At 35.4% G+C, this 17,119-nt stretch overlaps 1 protein-coding gene and 1 pseudogene across 1 annotated transcript in view; both read right to left on the bottom strand.

The window, feature by feature from the left end:
• CNTNAP4 (contactin associated protein family member 4) overlaps positions 1-17,119 on the bottom strand; it is a 676,519-nt gene that overhangs the window by 616,626 nt on the left and 42,774 nt on the right. The window lies entirely within an intron of this gene.
• Positions 4,318-17,119, bottom strand: part of LOC140531125 (NKG2-D type II integral membrane protein-like) — a 42,178-nt pseudogene continuing 29,376 nt past the window's right edge.

Here is a 17,119-nt window from a genome sequence, read left to right as displayed (position 1 = left end):
CCACAGAACTTCTGGTGGAAAAAAAGCCAGGCTTAGGCCAATGTTCTTCTTAATTCTGGCATATATTAAGGACTTAAAAAAAGTTTGTTGACTTTACTCTCCAATGCAAAAGTTTTTGTTGTTGTTGCTGTCGCTGTTGTTTGTTTGGTTTTTTTCCTACTGCTGACCAACTCCAATCTAATAGTACCCAGGGCCTCCAGTTCCCTTGAACTCACAAAATTTCCTGCTAGCCTAGTCATGTCTCCAAGAAGATGTTCACATATCTGCCTAGGAAAGGAGTCAGAAGCCAGGTGAAAACTTTTGTAACTTAGTGCTTACTGGGGGAATGGATCTCAGAGGAAAAGAAAACCACTGATCATCACCAAACCCCTTTATAAAGAGTATAAAGACCAAAAAAAAAAAAAAAAACAAAATGAAACAAAAGCACTACCTGACAACTGCGCCAAATAAGAAAGTGGACTACTAATTCTCTCTCCTTGGAACCTATACAATACCCTGTTGTTCTAAAAGAGGGACAAAGTTTATCACATGATATCAATACTCAATTTTTTCACTGTTCACAGTGACCTCCGCATGACCAGAAGCAGCCAGAGAGGTGATCATCTCCCACTCACCCAAATGCTGTACTACCACACCATTGCTAATTGGAAACAGGAAGACCAACTCTGAGAATATTTCAAGGCATGACCCTTGTTACTATGTCTTGATCATGCAATGGAGAAAAAAAGGCAAAGCTCCCTCCTGTTTCTCTATAATCTTACCAGAAGGTCTCATCAATTCTTGATTGGAACAAATTGTTCCTAAATTTCCTAATCCACAGTACACAACAAAGACTCAAAAGGTAATGGAGGAATAAGGAGAAGAGTAGTGTAGTGGCCATTCTAAAAGTAAGCTCAGCTTTGCCTTAACATGCTCTCCCTGATGCCCTTGTTGCTGAATGTTCCTCTGATTTCTCCACTTCAGAAATCACCAGATAGCCAAGGGCAAAAAATTATCCACAACTTGGAAATCTTGGATAGTATTCACTTGAATTTCCTGTCCCTATGGGGGTAGTCACAACACAGGTCTACTCTAATGTATTCAGATTTCCAAAGAACTTTATATACATTATGATTCTACTTCATCTCCCCAATAGCCTCATGACACAAGTGCTATGAATATTAACAAATTTCAGATAAAGAAACTGAGATATATAGATGTTACATGATTTGCTCTAAGTTATGTGACGTAACTGTGTAAATCAATAAAATCTTGATCTTCTTGATTCTACGTCCAGTGTTCTATACTCTAACTCATGTTGATGAGGGCTAGAAGGGAAAGTACAGGAACTTCAAGACTGGAATTCCCTGCATGGGCCATCTGGAGAAGAATTCACAGACTCAAGCATTGTTGAGGTCAAGGTAAAGATTGATTATGCTTTTTTGCAAGCAAGGGTTCTTAGGGAACCTACAACCTTAAAGGAGTACAGGTAAAGTTTATATAAAATATTCTATAATAAGAAATGTGCCAAATATGCTAATTAGGTAATTCAGGGTGGGATTAGGGAGTGGTTAAGGAGTGGTTAGTTCTTAAAGGAACATGCACTTTTGGTATCTACTGCACAGGTATTTTACCTAGAGTTCATCAGGAAATAGCCCAAGGGGGAGCTAGATGAAGGTGTGGTTTTAGGCCTGAAAGGAATACCAGGCTACTCTCATCAATGTCTTGTTAGACAAGAGAAATGTAACAGAGTATACACACGTCTAAGTCTAGGACACATATGATTGTTCAGTGAGCAGTAAATGTTTTTATGACTCAGTGCACAGTCAGTTCAGTCAGTACACAGCTGTTTCAGTTCTATAGGTGCAGCTGGCTGCTGTATCAGTAAGGGAGATTATAGTTCTTGCTGGGGCAGGCTGTATCCTTGGTCTGGGGGGGAAACTGCTTGGGATTGTTTTTGGAAGCTAGGGAGAAATGTGACTTTTAAAGAGAAATGTGATTTTAAAATTGGGGCTCAAACACATGCACCCAAGCACCACATTGATGTCACATCAATAACTTGGTAAAGCATTTTACATATTATCACTCATTCAAGTCTTATGACATTCATGTAACTGAGGTACTACAGGTATTATTTAAACATTGTATACCTGAATAAACTGAGGTTTACTGTGGATAAAGCAACAAGTTCATGGTCACATGGCTAATAAATATCAAAAGTGAATTTGACTCTAAGAGGTATTCCAGGCATTTCAGATTCCAAAAAGACCACTCTCTCCACTATACAAAGGTGCCAAGAAAATCCTACTTTGGACAGCAGATACTTATTGAAATTTGAAATCAGTTAAGTTATATGCTATTGTGAAGTCTCAAATCTTCCAAAGGGTAGGAACACACAGAGAGTATAATTTGAAAACTCAGATAGCCCCAATTTTCAAGTTGAAATATCTTTGTTCTGATATGAGAACAAAATCTGGTGTAATCTTTCCTTCTATGCCATTCATTCTCAGAAGTAACACAATATTTCCCATCAAACACAAGTGAAGGAGGAAGAATTTCAAACTCTGTATTTATGTTAGAACAAAGGCCCCAAGATGACCTCAAATGCCTCCTATATTCTTAAAACCACACTTTAAGAATTCTTGAGAACAGGAAGTTTTATTGTTTAGTTATTTTTTGTTTTTGTTTTTTTAACTTGGGAGTCTATGAAATTGATTTTTTTTAAAAAAATGATATGATAGTTGTATTTCAATATAGTTACTTTCTTTCACAGTATTATGTATTTTGTTTTATTATACTGTGGTTACAGTAATTATCTTATGTTAAACCTAGGGATGAATAAAATGGTCCAAGAAGTTAACCTGTATTCTTTCTCTTTGGCATTAGGTGGTCTAATTTAGATGAAGACCTCTGAGCACAGTCTCAAGTGCTATGAGTCAGCAGTTAGGAAAATTCTTTTTTTTTTCTTAATTTCTTTTTTTCCTTTCTTTTCCAAAAGGTATAGTCATAATAGCCACTTTATTTAAAATTCTAAATTGTTTTCCCAAATGATTGTGTCAATACACAGTTCCTTTAATAATATATTTGAATATCCTCAATTTCTAATAAAGCAGTGATGGTATCTTATAATATATACTAGACCTCTCTTTTTTCTGGATACTCAATAACAATTTTTTTAATGATCCACATTCTAAAATTTCCAGATAACTGAAGCAAATCTCACTGGCCTATAATTTGTGTATTCCTTTCCCTTTTCTTCTGTATTGGAATAAACAGCTCATTCCATATCTGATTCATGTTTTCCTTTGGATATATATATATATTTTTTTTACTTTCCCCCTTTTCTGAGGAAAACTCCAAATTTAAAGCCTATTGCTATTTCTGTAATTAGTTATTTTAACTAACAATTTTCCCCAGACTAACTGCAACGAGTGATGGGCCAATAGATGTAAGTATTGAGAAGTTTCCTTCCTTTATTGAGAAAACAGATAACCACAGACATATAAAGCAGGTACATACTGCATAGATGAGTATAGAACAGGGAGAGGTAGGTCTTTGTATATTCTGGCACCATTTGCTTCAGTATTAGCCCAGAGCAAAATGCATTCTCTTTGACAAAGCAAACAGAAGCCAAATGTGAAGTGAGCAGCAGTTCCTTCTGTTTGTTCTCAATTATCATCACATTCATTCCAAGCAGCACTCCTACTCCTTCTTTGATTTTCTTCCTTTCCCCAAGATGACTCAATAGACTTCTTGTTTTTAATTCTATTATTGTTAGCTCTCCTTACAAGTCTGAGTTCACTGGAAACTTCAGTGCTCCTGATGCTACCCCATAAGGCCTTATCAGGCTTTTGTATTCATCCTCAATCAACTATCCTTGCTTTCATCTTCTGTACATATGCAAGTTTCTTGGTAAGTTCACTCTATATTGATGATGGGATGCTCTGGCCCCGTCCTTAAGATCATGTCTCTGGAAGACTCTTAATTTCTTAGTAGTCTTGTGAGAAAATTTTCTCCTGTTGCAGAGCACATTCTCTTATCAGAACAGACAGAAGGGTGCCTGGTCCAAGGATTGTCGTCCCTGATTGGCCCAAGAACTCTTCTTCCTGCCAGAACCCCAATGTCCATGCCTCTGACAACTCCATCAATACAGGTATACTCCCTATGCTTTCCAATCTATAGCTTTCAAAGTCAACTGGACCCTTACATTACCTATTTAGTATCCCTGGCATTCATGCCCCTTTTCCATATAAACCCCACCACCATTCTCAGTCCCACAGGTTCCCATAAGGACCCTTGCCATCTTTTGCTAAAGCATTACAATAAACTCTTCGCCACTTGATTATGAGAAGACTTGAGTGTGTGAACTCATTCTAACCAACTCTGCCTTGTCATTCCCGGGGTCCTAGAACCCCATAATTTCATTATCTCCATCTCTCTCTTTTAGGCAGACAGATGATAACTTTATGTATTCCAAATAAAAGGGTAGGGTGGAAGCGAATGATCTGTCATGCTTCTGTTTATATACATAAGTATTTCAAGTTGAAAAATTCTCTCTATGTAGCCTTTGAAGCTGGAACCATACAATGCACAGGTTCCTTTTTGCACTGAAAATGTGTCAGGAGAGAGGTGGGACATCTTCCCATATTCTGAACCCACTGTGTGTGGATTGTACTTGTCTCATCCAATGGTATGATTTTACCAGTGTAAGTGGTCCTCCTTGCTATATTGGAGATTGGAATTGTAAGATAGGAAGGAAGTTCAACTCTGGTTCCAACTTTTGCTTTCATTAGAAAAGAAATGGTTGATATTATTTTTTTTGTAACAAATCCAATTCTTAGGATGTGGGCCACAATAAAAATCCTTTTGTATTGTTTGGAGCCTTTGGGAAGGAAAAGTGAATAAATATGATGCCCAACATTTTATCGTGAAAAACCACATCCCCATAAACACTACAATGAAGTGACAGAGAAAAAGTGGAGATTGACTTGCTGCATATTTGCTCCTCATTCATGTGGGGCTTCCTTTTTGTCTTTTTGTGGAAGGAAAAAAGAAAATCTATGTAATTTTGGAGTTATCCTGCTCACTTGTTTCCAAGTTGAAATGACACTGCCCATCACTGATTAGCACCAACCTTCCTTTACATGAGGGATCACTAAACCAGAAAAGAAAATATCCTCATCACAAAAGGAAATGCTTTTTGGTTACACCTTCTCATATCAATCTTCTTCATGTGCTGTTATGCTCTTGTGATTCTTTTTTTCTTTTCCTCAGAAAACTTCAAAGAGCTCCATAATGCCTATTCTGGGAGGTAATTTCCTAAACCTAATGGGGAAGAGGCATTGGTTTGGTTGGAGGAGGATAGATTCTAGTAGGGAACAAAAGCTGAGGGGCCCAGAAAACTTCAGTCACACAGAAAACAATGACTTAAAATTCTGTTAGAAGTGCATTGACCACAAGGTTTTCATTATATGAATCATAGTTTCACACATGAAATTTCTGAAAATTAAATTAAGCTCTAGTGTATGGTATTGGAATTCAAAGGCAGGATTAGTATTAATATTGACATGATAAAATAATAGTTTTACTATTTCTCTGACTATCCCCCATGCCCAGAATGTTCTCCCTCCTCAAATCCACTTACTGCCCTCCCTGGCTTCCTTAAAGTCCCAACTCAGGAAAAAGTCTCAACACCTAGACTGAAGCTGATTTCTCTGCTTAACCTTATTACCAAATTTTCATGAATCCCTGAACTTTTTTGTGATTGAAGCAAAATTCAGTTTACTGGAAACATTAGAGCAACAAACTAATAATATATCATGGTATTTATGGACAGATAGTTTTTGGGAAGGGCAGTTGTGGAAAGAACTAATATGCCCATAGAGCCAAAGATTTTTTTTTTTTTTTACATCTCAACTTCCTATGCCATGACTCAGTCTTCCATTGGCTCAATGCTTTCTGCAACCTTTTTGTCTCATGATAGTCTTGTGGCATAAATGAGGTCCTCCTGAGAAGACAAAGTTTCTTCTTTTGATTCCTGACTTTGAGGACTAGGATCACAGTATATCACATGTGTATTTATATGTGCATCTGGGAAGGGGATTATTGCTCCTTTAGAAAGGAAATGTGCTCAAGAGGTAAGGAAAGTCTGCTTCTATAGAGGGGAGATATACTCCAAAGTACCTTTCTGAAAGAGGGTACTTAGATTCTGATGTTGGTGACTGCCTGGAGCTTGCCTATTTTTATGTCAACATTGAGGGTACACAAGGAATTTTTGAGGTACACAAAATTTTTTGAGCTACACGCAAGGAAAAACAAATTAAAAGTTGGCAAGATATTATTTTTGAACACACAGCTGTGTTAATCTTAAAAATATTACCATAAGGGCAGAGCAAAGATTGTGAACTCTCTCAACATTCCCTTTCAAAACATTGTAAAATAAGGCCTCAAATCAAATTGTGGGATGCAAGAGCAAACAAAAGTTCAGCGTGAGACATTTTTCTAGCCAGAGAAAACTTAAGAAGTCATCAGGAAAAGTCTGTGACACAGGGGTAAAGACCTGTCCAGAACCCACACATGCAGCCACGGAATTAGCACCAGTGTCCACAGCAACAGCTTCTGGAGTTCTCAGTCCAAAGATTGTAAGAAACTCAGACACATGGTCAGAAAGTGATTACAGGGCATCGTTCTGTGGCATGGGTCGCATCAGGTGTTAACTGGCAACTCTATTGCCCATACCCAGTCCGTGGTTAAAGCTCCATTGTGAATAAGAATGCTAGGAGTCATTCACAAGGGGAAAACCCTGGTCATAGTTCCAAAGCAAAGAGAAACGCTAGTGCTTGTGGCTGCAGGGGACCAGAAACCCTTCCTAGAGAGAGATCAGACTTTAGATTAGGAGAACAGTGACTACACCCCTCTCAAGGTCACACTGCCATGGAAGTACCAAAAACTTGCAAACCAACAGAACTACCTCTGAAAACAATATAAAAAAGCCAGGTGTTTAGTACATTACCTCCCCTCACCCAGGTAAGCAGAATTCAAGTTTAACGTAAAATGGAAAGGCAAGAAATAGGCTAGAACAAAGAACAAACAAGAAAAAGAATTTGACCATGAAAAGGCTGTTATGGTGGCAGGGAAGAACAAGACATAAACTCAGAAGAAGACAGAAAGGTGGAAACAGTTACAAACAAAACCACAAGGAAAAATGCTAGTTGGACCCAAGCCCAGCAAGAATTCCTAGATGAGTTAAATAACAAGATAAAAGTAAGTAAAGGAAAAAAATGGGAAAAGAAATGAGAGTAGTAGAAGAAAATATAAAAAGAGAATTAACAGTTTTGTAAAAGAGGCACAAAATAAACTGAATAAAATAACAGTTTAAAAAACAAAATTGACCTGAAAGGAAATGAGGCACAAAAATTCACTGAAGAAAGAACTCCTTTAAAAGAAAAAGTTGACCAAACAGCAAAAGAAGTAAAAAATCTCATTGAAGAAAATTATTCCTCAAAAATTATAATTGAGCAAGTGAAGAGCAATGATCCCATCAAATATTAGGAAACAATACAACAAAGTAAAAAATAAAATAAATTGTGAAATATCAGTAAAAAACAACTGACATGGAAAATAGATTTCAGAAAGAGAAAACTTAAGGATTGTTGGACTAGTTGAAAGTTCTATTTTTTAACAAAAAAAAAAAAAAGGAGCGTAGACATCATCTTAGACCTGGAGAAAAAAGAAATTTAGAATCTACCAATAAACTCTTTTAAAAGTTCCCAAATGTAAATTAATGGGAATATTACAGCCAAATTCCAGAGATTCCAGGTCAAGGAGAAATTTTAAATAGGAAGAAACAATTCAAATATCATACAGACACATTCAGGATCACACAAGATTTAGTGGCTTTCTCACTAAAGGAGTTGAAAGCTTTGCATATGATTGTTTGGAAAGCAAGAAAGGTACACATCAAAAACATAAGTAGCATTTCCAGAATAACTGAATGTAATATTTCAGGAGAAAAATGGATATTTTATGAAATAGAGGACTTTCAAGCATTCCTGATTTAAAAAAAAAAACTGAATAGAAAATTTGACATTCAAATAGAAGGCTCAAGAGAAGCATAAACAGATAAACATAAAAGAATGATCATAAGGGATCAATAAAGTTAAACTGTTACACCTGTTTACATATAGGAAGATGATACATGTAACCCCCAAGAATTTTACTATTATTACGGCAGTTAAAATGAATGTACACTGACAGAAGGCATGGGTATGCCTGGATTATTTGGAACGATCTCCAAAAATATTGAAGGGGTAAGAAACAGCAATGGACTGGGAGAATGGAAAAGAGATAAACAGAATGAGGAAATTTTTCTGACATAAAAGTCATACTTGATGGTGTCTAGAATTGTAGCTTATCTAATAGGGTAATAAAAGGGGAAAGGGATAAAAGAAACGGGGGATGATAAAAGGGAGGGGAGATTAAAGGAGACTATGGTTTGAAAAAATAATGACCTTTGAGGAAATATAGGATAAAAAGACAAAGTGAGACAGAGAAGAGAAGATAGAGGAAGAAACTGAAGAAAATAGAATGGAGGGAAATACATAATTAGTAAGCATAACTGTGAATGTGAATGGGATGAGTTTACCCACAAAGCAGAAGTAGATATCTTAATGGATTAAAAACAAGAATCCACCAATATGTTATTTACAAGAGACACCCCAAGTCATAAAGTCAGGCAGCGTTAAAATAAAGGGCTGGAACAGAATTTAATATGCCTCAACCAAAATTAAAAAGGGAGGGATAGTTAACATGATCTCAGACAAAGCAAAAGCAAAAATAAACTTAAGTAAAAGAGATTATCAGGAAAATCAAATTATGCTAAAAGGCGCTGTAGACAACAAAATAGTATCAAAATTTTTAGAGCAAGTTTCTCTGATAAAGACCTCATTTCTCAAATATCTACTAAGTATAGAAGTGTTATTTTTATTTTAAAATAGGAGCAACTTCTCAGTTGATAAATGATCAAAGATTTAAACAGGAAGTTTTTAGAAGAAGAAATTAAAACTGTTAATAGTCAAGTGAAAAAAATGCTGTAGGGGCAGAGTCAACATGACAGAGTAGAAAGACAAAACTGCTGTAGCTCTCCTCTCATAGTCCACAAAATGCCTGTTAAAATGACTCTAAACAAATTCTAGAGCAGCAAAAACCACAAAATGACAGGGTGAAAGAGATTTCTGGGCAAACATCCTGGAAGACTGACTGGAAAGGTCTGTCATACCAGGCTCAGAGAGGAGCACAGCCCATGGAGCATACCCCAGTTTTGGCCCCACAGCACATAATGGACAGGACCAGAGCAGGCATCAGTTCACTGAATCACAGGCAGCAGCTGCAGTTCCAGATTTCTCAACCCACAAACTCCAAAGACAGCTTTGTGAGAAAGCTCTTTCAACCAGGTGAGAAAGGAACAGGGTCCTGCCCCAGCCATGACCCCAGGTGACAGAAGCATCCATTATTGGAACCCTCCATCTAAAGAGCCTGGAGGAATTGAGCCCCTGATCTGGATACTAGCCCTGAGTAGTGGTCATAGGTGAGGAGAAGCACTGGCTAGTGGAACCAGTAGTGGTTCTGGACAGGTAATCCAACTCTCAGATGCTGGGCAGAAAAGCTCGTGGTTGCTCCCAGACCAGAGTGCAGGCCAGGAGAGGAGTACACTCCTCTCCCTTGATTGTGCCACCTTGGAGGAACTGAGAACTTGCATGTCCCTAGAGGATACCCTCTTCTTGACAAAGGACTCAAAAGTCAAAAAACTAGCTTGCAAAACGCTCAAAAAAGGGGAAAAAATTAAGACTATTGTAGGTTACTTTCTTGGTGAACAGATATTTTCTTCCATCCTTTCAGATGAGGAAGAACAATGCATACTATCTGCATCCAAAACCTCCAAAAATAAATATGTAATGGTCTCAGGCCATGGAACAACTCAAAAAGGATTTTGAAAATCGAGTAAGAGAGGTGGAGGAAAAATTGGGAAGAGAAATGAGAGTGATGCAAGAAAATCATGAAAAGCAAGTCAATAACTTGCTAAAGGAGACACAAAAAATACTGAGGAAAATAACACTCTTAAAAATAGATTAACTCAAATAGCAAATGGCAAAAGAGGTTTTTTTCGTTTTTTCCACAATAGGATTGTGTGTGTGTGTGCATGTGTGTGTGTGTGTGTGTGTGTATACACACACACACATACATACATACATACATACATACATACATACATACATACATATATATAATCTATATAAAATTGCATGCCATCTTTGTTGGGGGAAAGAGAGAAGGGAGGGAGGAAAAAGTTTAGAACTCAAAAACTTATAAAAGTGAATTTTAAAAGCTATCTTTCCATGTAATTAGGAAAAAATAAATACTTTTTAAGTGGGATAAAAGAAAAGGATATTTAAAATTAAAAAATGCATCATTTAAAAAAATAGCATCATCTGTGGCTTAATCTTATGTCAGTGGTTTCCTTGCAAAGATTCTATGAGTTATGGCCTCTCTTAAAGTGAAATTATCATGATGGTCTCAAGACCACAAGGTATTATCTTACACCTCTCTTGAACCTAAAAATCTGACAAAATTAGTTACAATCCTTCTCTAATACAAGGACTGATACAAGGAACTGTACAGACACTGTTTGCACTTCCTGATAGTCTGAATCAACTTTTTAAAAAGTATTTTTATCTAGATAAGGTAAGGGGGGGAGGTGTTGTTTGTATGTTCCCTTATGTTCCCTGCTGCTAAATTATATCTTTATCCAGATTTATTTTAATCGTGATCTACTTATCTATCTATCCATCTCTCTGTCTATCCATCTAATCTATCTATATTCCACCTCAAATGTTTTATTTAAGATGAGATTCTTATGCTCTACAATTCCATTAAGTAGGAGTTTCCATGTTTGTATATAAATCCCCCCGAAATCAATCTACAGTACTTAGTTCCTTCCTCACCTAACCCCTCTTCTCCAGGGCATATTTACCTTTCTTTCTTGTTTCAACTATGCTCTTTAAATTAGCCTTCTTGGGAGATGGAGCCAAGATGTCAGAGCAGAGGAAGTGATTAAATTCTCCCAACATTCTCTTGCAAAAAACTTTAAAATAATTCTCAAATTGAATTCTGGAGTGATAAAACCAACAAAAGTTCAGGAAGAGATTTTTCCAAAAGTTCAAGTTGAAAGTCAAGAAATAAGGTAGGGGGAAAAAATAGAGCAAAGAGCAACAACAAAGAACCTGCATTAAAAGTTACTATGGTGACAAAGCATATAAAGACATAAACTGGATATTCCAAGAGTATCAAGAAAAAGACAATGATGTCAAAACAGCTACAAAGCAAAGCTTCAAAGAAAAATTTAATCTGGACATAATCCCAGTGAGAAATCTTGGAAGAACTAAAAGTAATTTTAAAAGTCAAATAAGAGGGGTAGAGGAAAAATGGGAAAAGGAAATGAGAGGAAAGGGAAAATATAAAAAGATAATTAACAGCTTGGAAAAAGAGGTACAAAAATATAATGAACAGACAACTTGAAAAACAGAATTGGTCACATGGCAAACAAGATACATACAAAACTTCAAAGATAGAAAAGCTGTTTAAAATGTAGAATTGGTCAAATGAGAAAAAGAGATACAAAAGATTGCTGAAGAAAGCAATTCCTTATAATATATTATACTATGTTAGGTTATTTTATGCTATGCTACTCTATGTTATGTTATGTTAATTACATGTAATATCTTTATAAGAATTCTTTGGGCAAGTGGAAGCTAAAACCGTATGAGACATCAAGAAACAATAAGAACAAAGACAAATGAATGAGGGAAAATAGAACAAAAGAATGGAGTAGCTCGTTAGAAAAAAAAATGACCTGGAAAGGATACTGAAGAGAGATAATTTATGAATTATTGGACTGCCTGAGAGCCACAATCAAAGCAAGAGCTTAGACATCATGTTTCAAAAAATTTTCAAGGAGAATTGTCTTGCTATCCTAGAAGTGGCAGGTAAAATAGAAATTGAAAGAATCCATAATCACCCCCAGAAAAAAAATGACAAAATGAAACACCCCAAGAATATTAGTCAAGTTCCAGAATTCTCAGGTCAAAGAGAAAACTTAAAGTAGCCAGAAAGAAAAAAGATTCAGATATCATGAAACTACAGTCAGGATCACACAAGAATGAATATGTCCTCTGAAGGGAAGTCTTGGAATATGATACTCTGGAAGGCAAAGGAGCTGGAATTACAACCAAGTATCAACTACCCAACAGAACTGAGTATAAAATTAAATGGATATTTGATGAAATAGTTGAATTTCAAACATTCCTGATGAAAAGACCAAAAATGGATATAAAAATTTCACTTCTAAATATTACTCAAATAAAGCACAATAAGGTAAGCATGGGAAAGAAATCATAAGGACCTCAATTGGGTTAAACAGTTTACATTCCTATATGGAAAGGTTATACATGCAACTCCTAAGAACGTTATCATTATTAGCAAAGTTAAAAGGATCCTATGTAGACAGAGGGCCCTAACATAAGCCAATCATTTTGGGATGATAAAAAAGATGGTTTAAAAAGAGAGATTCAGTCAGAGGTTGCCAAACTTATTTGGCCTACCACCTCCTTTAAAAAAAATATGCATTCATTATGCTAAATAATGTTTTCACATATTTGGAATAGACATCCTCCTAACTTACTGATGAGTTTGAGGTCTGTTGGTTACCCTCAACCTGGGTTACCTCATCTACCAAATCAGTTTTACCAGTTTGGGGCTGCTGTACATGCTACAGTTTCTTGGAGTCACTGATGAGAGTTGAATGCCAGGTGGAAACCAAAAGTGAATAAGCATACCTAAAAAGAGCTCAGTAAGCCCTCATAACAGACATGCTTGTGCTCCCTGAAAAACCAACATACTCCTGAAAAGGTACCATGAAAAATGAAGCAATCTCAGTGCTAAACACACATGCATTAAATGGTAGAGCATCCAAATTCTTCCCCCCTTCCCCACTTATTTGTATTTATTTTTTTCAATTGCATGTAAGGATAGTTCTCAACATTCACTTTTTATAAGATTTTGAGTTTCAAATTTTTCTCCCCCCTCCGAGACAACAAGCAATCCTATAGAGCTTTCATATATATGTGTGTGTGTGTGTGTGTGTGTGTGTGTATGTATGTATATATGTATGTATACATACATATATACATACATATATGTGTGTATATATGTGTATATATATATGTAGAGAGAGAAAGGGATAGATATAGATATGTATATGTATGTATATACACACACAGTCTTGCTAAATTAATTTCCACATTAGTCATATTATGAAAGAACAATCAAAATAAAAGGGGAAAACCATGAAAAAGGAAAAAAAAAAGACCAAAACCATGAAAATAGTATGTGTTTATCTACCTTCAAATTCCATATTTACTTCTCTGGATGTGGATGACATTTTCCCTCATGAGTCTTTTGAAAATGTCTTTGATCGTTACATTGCCGACAAGTGCTAAATCTACCATAGTTTATCATCACACAATGTTGCTTTTGCTATATACAATGTTCTCCTGGTTCTGCTTACTTTACTCAGCATCAGTTCATGTAAATTTTTCCAGGTTTTTCTGCCTATTCATTACATATATATACCACAACTTGTGCAACCATTCCCCAATGTTTGGAGTAGCCAAATTCTTAAAGAAAAAGTTAAATGTGTTATAGGAGGAAATAGAGAGTAAAACTACACTAGTGGGGGACCCCCAACTTTCCACTCTCAGAGCTAGATAAAACTAGACATAAATAATAAAACTTGCATATGATAGATGTCTGGAAAAAAACTGAATGAGTTAAAAATTAATATAACATTTCTCAGCTATACATGGCACATTCACAAAAACTGACCATGTGTTAGGGAATAAAAATCTCCAAAACAAATGCTGAAAAATACAACTATTAGACCATAATGAAATAATAATTATATTCATTAAAGGACTGTGGAAATATAGGTAAAAATTACTTGGAAAATAAATAAAATCTTGAAAATGAAAGGAGTAAAATAAAATAGGAAAAAAAAGTATCAGCTAATTTGATGAAAAAGAAAGAAAACCAAATTACTAGTATAAAAAGTGAAAAAGGTCAATGAGCACCAATGAAGATGAAAGCAATTCATAGGAATTATTTGACCCAATTTTATTCAGGACAATTAACCATTTAAGTGCAATTGATGAATATTTGCAAAAATATTAATTGTCTAAATTAATAGGAGAGAAAATAAAATGCTTAAATTAGCTTTGTCTTAGAAAAAAATTGAACAATTCATAAATGAATTCCTTAAGGAGGAAAAAAATAACCTACAGAATCAGATGGATTTAGAAGTGAATTCTAACCAAACATTGAAGAAACAATCCCAATACTATGTAAACAATTTTTGAAAAGAAAGGTAAAGAAGGTCTACAAGTCCTTTTATGACACAAATATAATCTTGATAACTAAATCTAAGCAAAAACAGAGAAAAAAATTTGTAGGCCAATTTCCCTGAAGAATATTAATGTAAAAATTTTAAATAAAATACTAACAAGGATACCACAGTAATATTTCACAAAGCTCACATACTGTAAGTAGGTGCTATTTATTCCAGGAATCAAGGGTTATTGAATATTAGTAAAACTATGAACATAACTGACCATATGAACACAAAAAACAATGTAAATTGTATGATAACATCAATAGATTCAGAAAATGCTTGTAACAAACTGCAATATCCATTCCTATTAAAAACACTAGAAAGAATAGAAATAAATGTAGTCTTTCTTGTAATGATAACTGATACCTAAAACTAAGCACAAACATTATCTGTAATGGGGAGAAGTTAGTAACCTTCTCAGGTCAGGGGTGAAGTAAGCATGTACATTATCACTACATTGTCACTGTCATTATCACAATATTATCACTATTCAATATTTTATTAGAAATACCAGCTATAACAATAGGTGAACAAAAAGAAATTGAAGGAATGAAAATAGGCAATGTTGAAGCCAAATGATCATTCTCTGGGATGATATGATGGTATACTTAAGGAACACTAGAAAATCTATTTAAAAAATAATTGAAAAAATTAACACCTTAGCAAAGTTGCAGGATATAAAAATAAACTCTTGAAAATCATTAGTATTTCTATACACTATTGACAAAACCTACCATGAAGAAATAGAGAGAAATTCTATTTGAAATAAATGATGATGTTATAAAATACTTGGAGGTGTACATGCCAAGAAAAACCATGGGATTATATGAACATAATTATACAGCACCTTTCATGCAGATAAGGAGTAATCTAAACAACTGGAGAAAAATATGCCTATTTGTTGCATCCTAGGTCTAGGTTTGAGAATGTCGGGTCAGTGAACAAACACAAACAGAAAGACAAAAAAACAAACCCTTATGTTACTTAGAGCTAAATCATGAATAACAAATGGGGTAAATATGTGAAGAAAATGTTAGAGGAAGAGCAGGGATGACGCTGTAGAAAAGAATAGGCATCTGTCTGTAAGATGTGAACTAAAAAGGGTTTCTGAAGAGCAATCTCATATAAAAATACGTTGTTTTCAGATCCGTCACATGCCACATATTTTCACAGTAGTCAGTTAATGTTTTCACTTATTTACTAGTAGAGTAACATAAAACCAATTACAAAATGTTTACATTATTAGCATGACTGTATTAATTTAATTGCTTATATAGTTGCTTTTCAAAATCCCAAATAAATGGAACATTGGAACCCCAGTAATTTATAGAAATAAAAGAAACATCTTACGCACAGATAATTCTTGGGATAATATTAAGGGCTATCAAAGAGACGCAAGGTCAAGGACCCTTTTGGAGATGGTTAAAAAAAGAGACAAAAGATGAAAGCCCAACTTTATTTCGCAGTCTCACATAACACTGCGAGTCAGGGAAGAGACACATCTATGGAGTTAGATACTAAATGCTACAAAATAGGGGAAAGCCTTCGAAGTCAGCTGAAAAGAGATGAATTGCATTATATGTTGTGTGGGAGAGACTGGGAGTCAGAAGACTTAGCTAGAAGCGGTTACTTGTCACATTATTTGTATAAACTTAGAAAAATCACTTTTCTCTTCTGAACCACAGTTTTGTCCTCTCTAAAATAAGAAAGTTACAAAGAGTAATTATATATCTTCCAAGCTCTAACATTATGCCCTTATACAGATTTTTTCGTTGTGTTTTTCTTTGGTTGTTGTGTTTTTCTTACCTTTTTGATGGGTGGAGAGGGGGAAGGAGAAAGGAAGAAGAAAAGAATTTAGAAGTGAAAAGAAAATAAAATTGAATTTAAATGAAGGGCCTTTATGTGGTTTTAAAAAGGTTAAGGTTTGGCTTGTTTAAAAAAGAAAGTTCAGTTGGCCAGGTTATTCATATTGGTATCATGCTAAAACTTACAGTTCTGATATAGAATAATAGTCATAAAAAGTTAATAGGCTATTGACCCAAGATGAAGATAAAAGTAAGTTTGTTGAAAGATGTAATGTATTGGTTCACAAAGGCAATCCAGGCAAGCTCTAAAGCTTATGGGAGGAAAATAATCCCAAGGAAGAATATGGTAAATGCCACCCTGTTCGAAGGTTCTTTACTTAAATGTGTAACCTGCTTTTGAGTGAGAGAGAGGCATGAAATCACTGACCTTGACCCTCAAACTCACCCCACACTTTCTTTCAGAAAGAGAGAGTTGAGGGAACAGGAGACACAAGAGATTTGCATAAGCAGGAAGGATATTGGAGAAAGACTAGACTTTGTAGCCCATCCAGACATCTAATATGATCTTATTCTGTTCACCAGCTTGGGAACTGCAGGTCAAGACAGTGAGCACTACAGGAACCTATTCTACTGCTAGATAAAGCTGCTTTTCCTTTGAGTAGTTTGAGCAGTTGTTAGCTCCTCTGTTCTTTAAGTATCCCTTTTATTCTCGATCTCATTTATGTTGGTTAAGACCCTTTTGGCCAACATAAGTGCTAAAATAGTGTGTGTGTGTGTGTGTGTGTGTGTGTGTGTGTGTGTGTGTGTGTGTGTGTGCGTGTGTTTTACAAATAGA

The sequence above is a fragment of the Notamacropus eugenii genome, chromosome 3, assembly GCF_028372415.1.
Source record: "Notamacropus eugenii isolate mMacEug1 chromosome 3, mMacEug1.pri_v2, whole genome shotgun sequence".
Classification (NCBI taxonomy): Eukaryota; Metazoa; Chordata; class Mammalia; order Diprotodontia; family Macropodidae; genus Notamacropus; species Notamacropus eugenii.
This window is presented reverse-complemented; position numbering and strand designations above follow the sequence as displayed.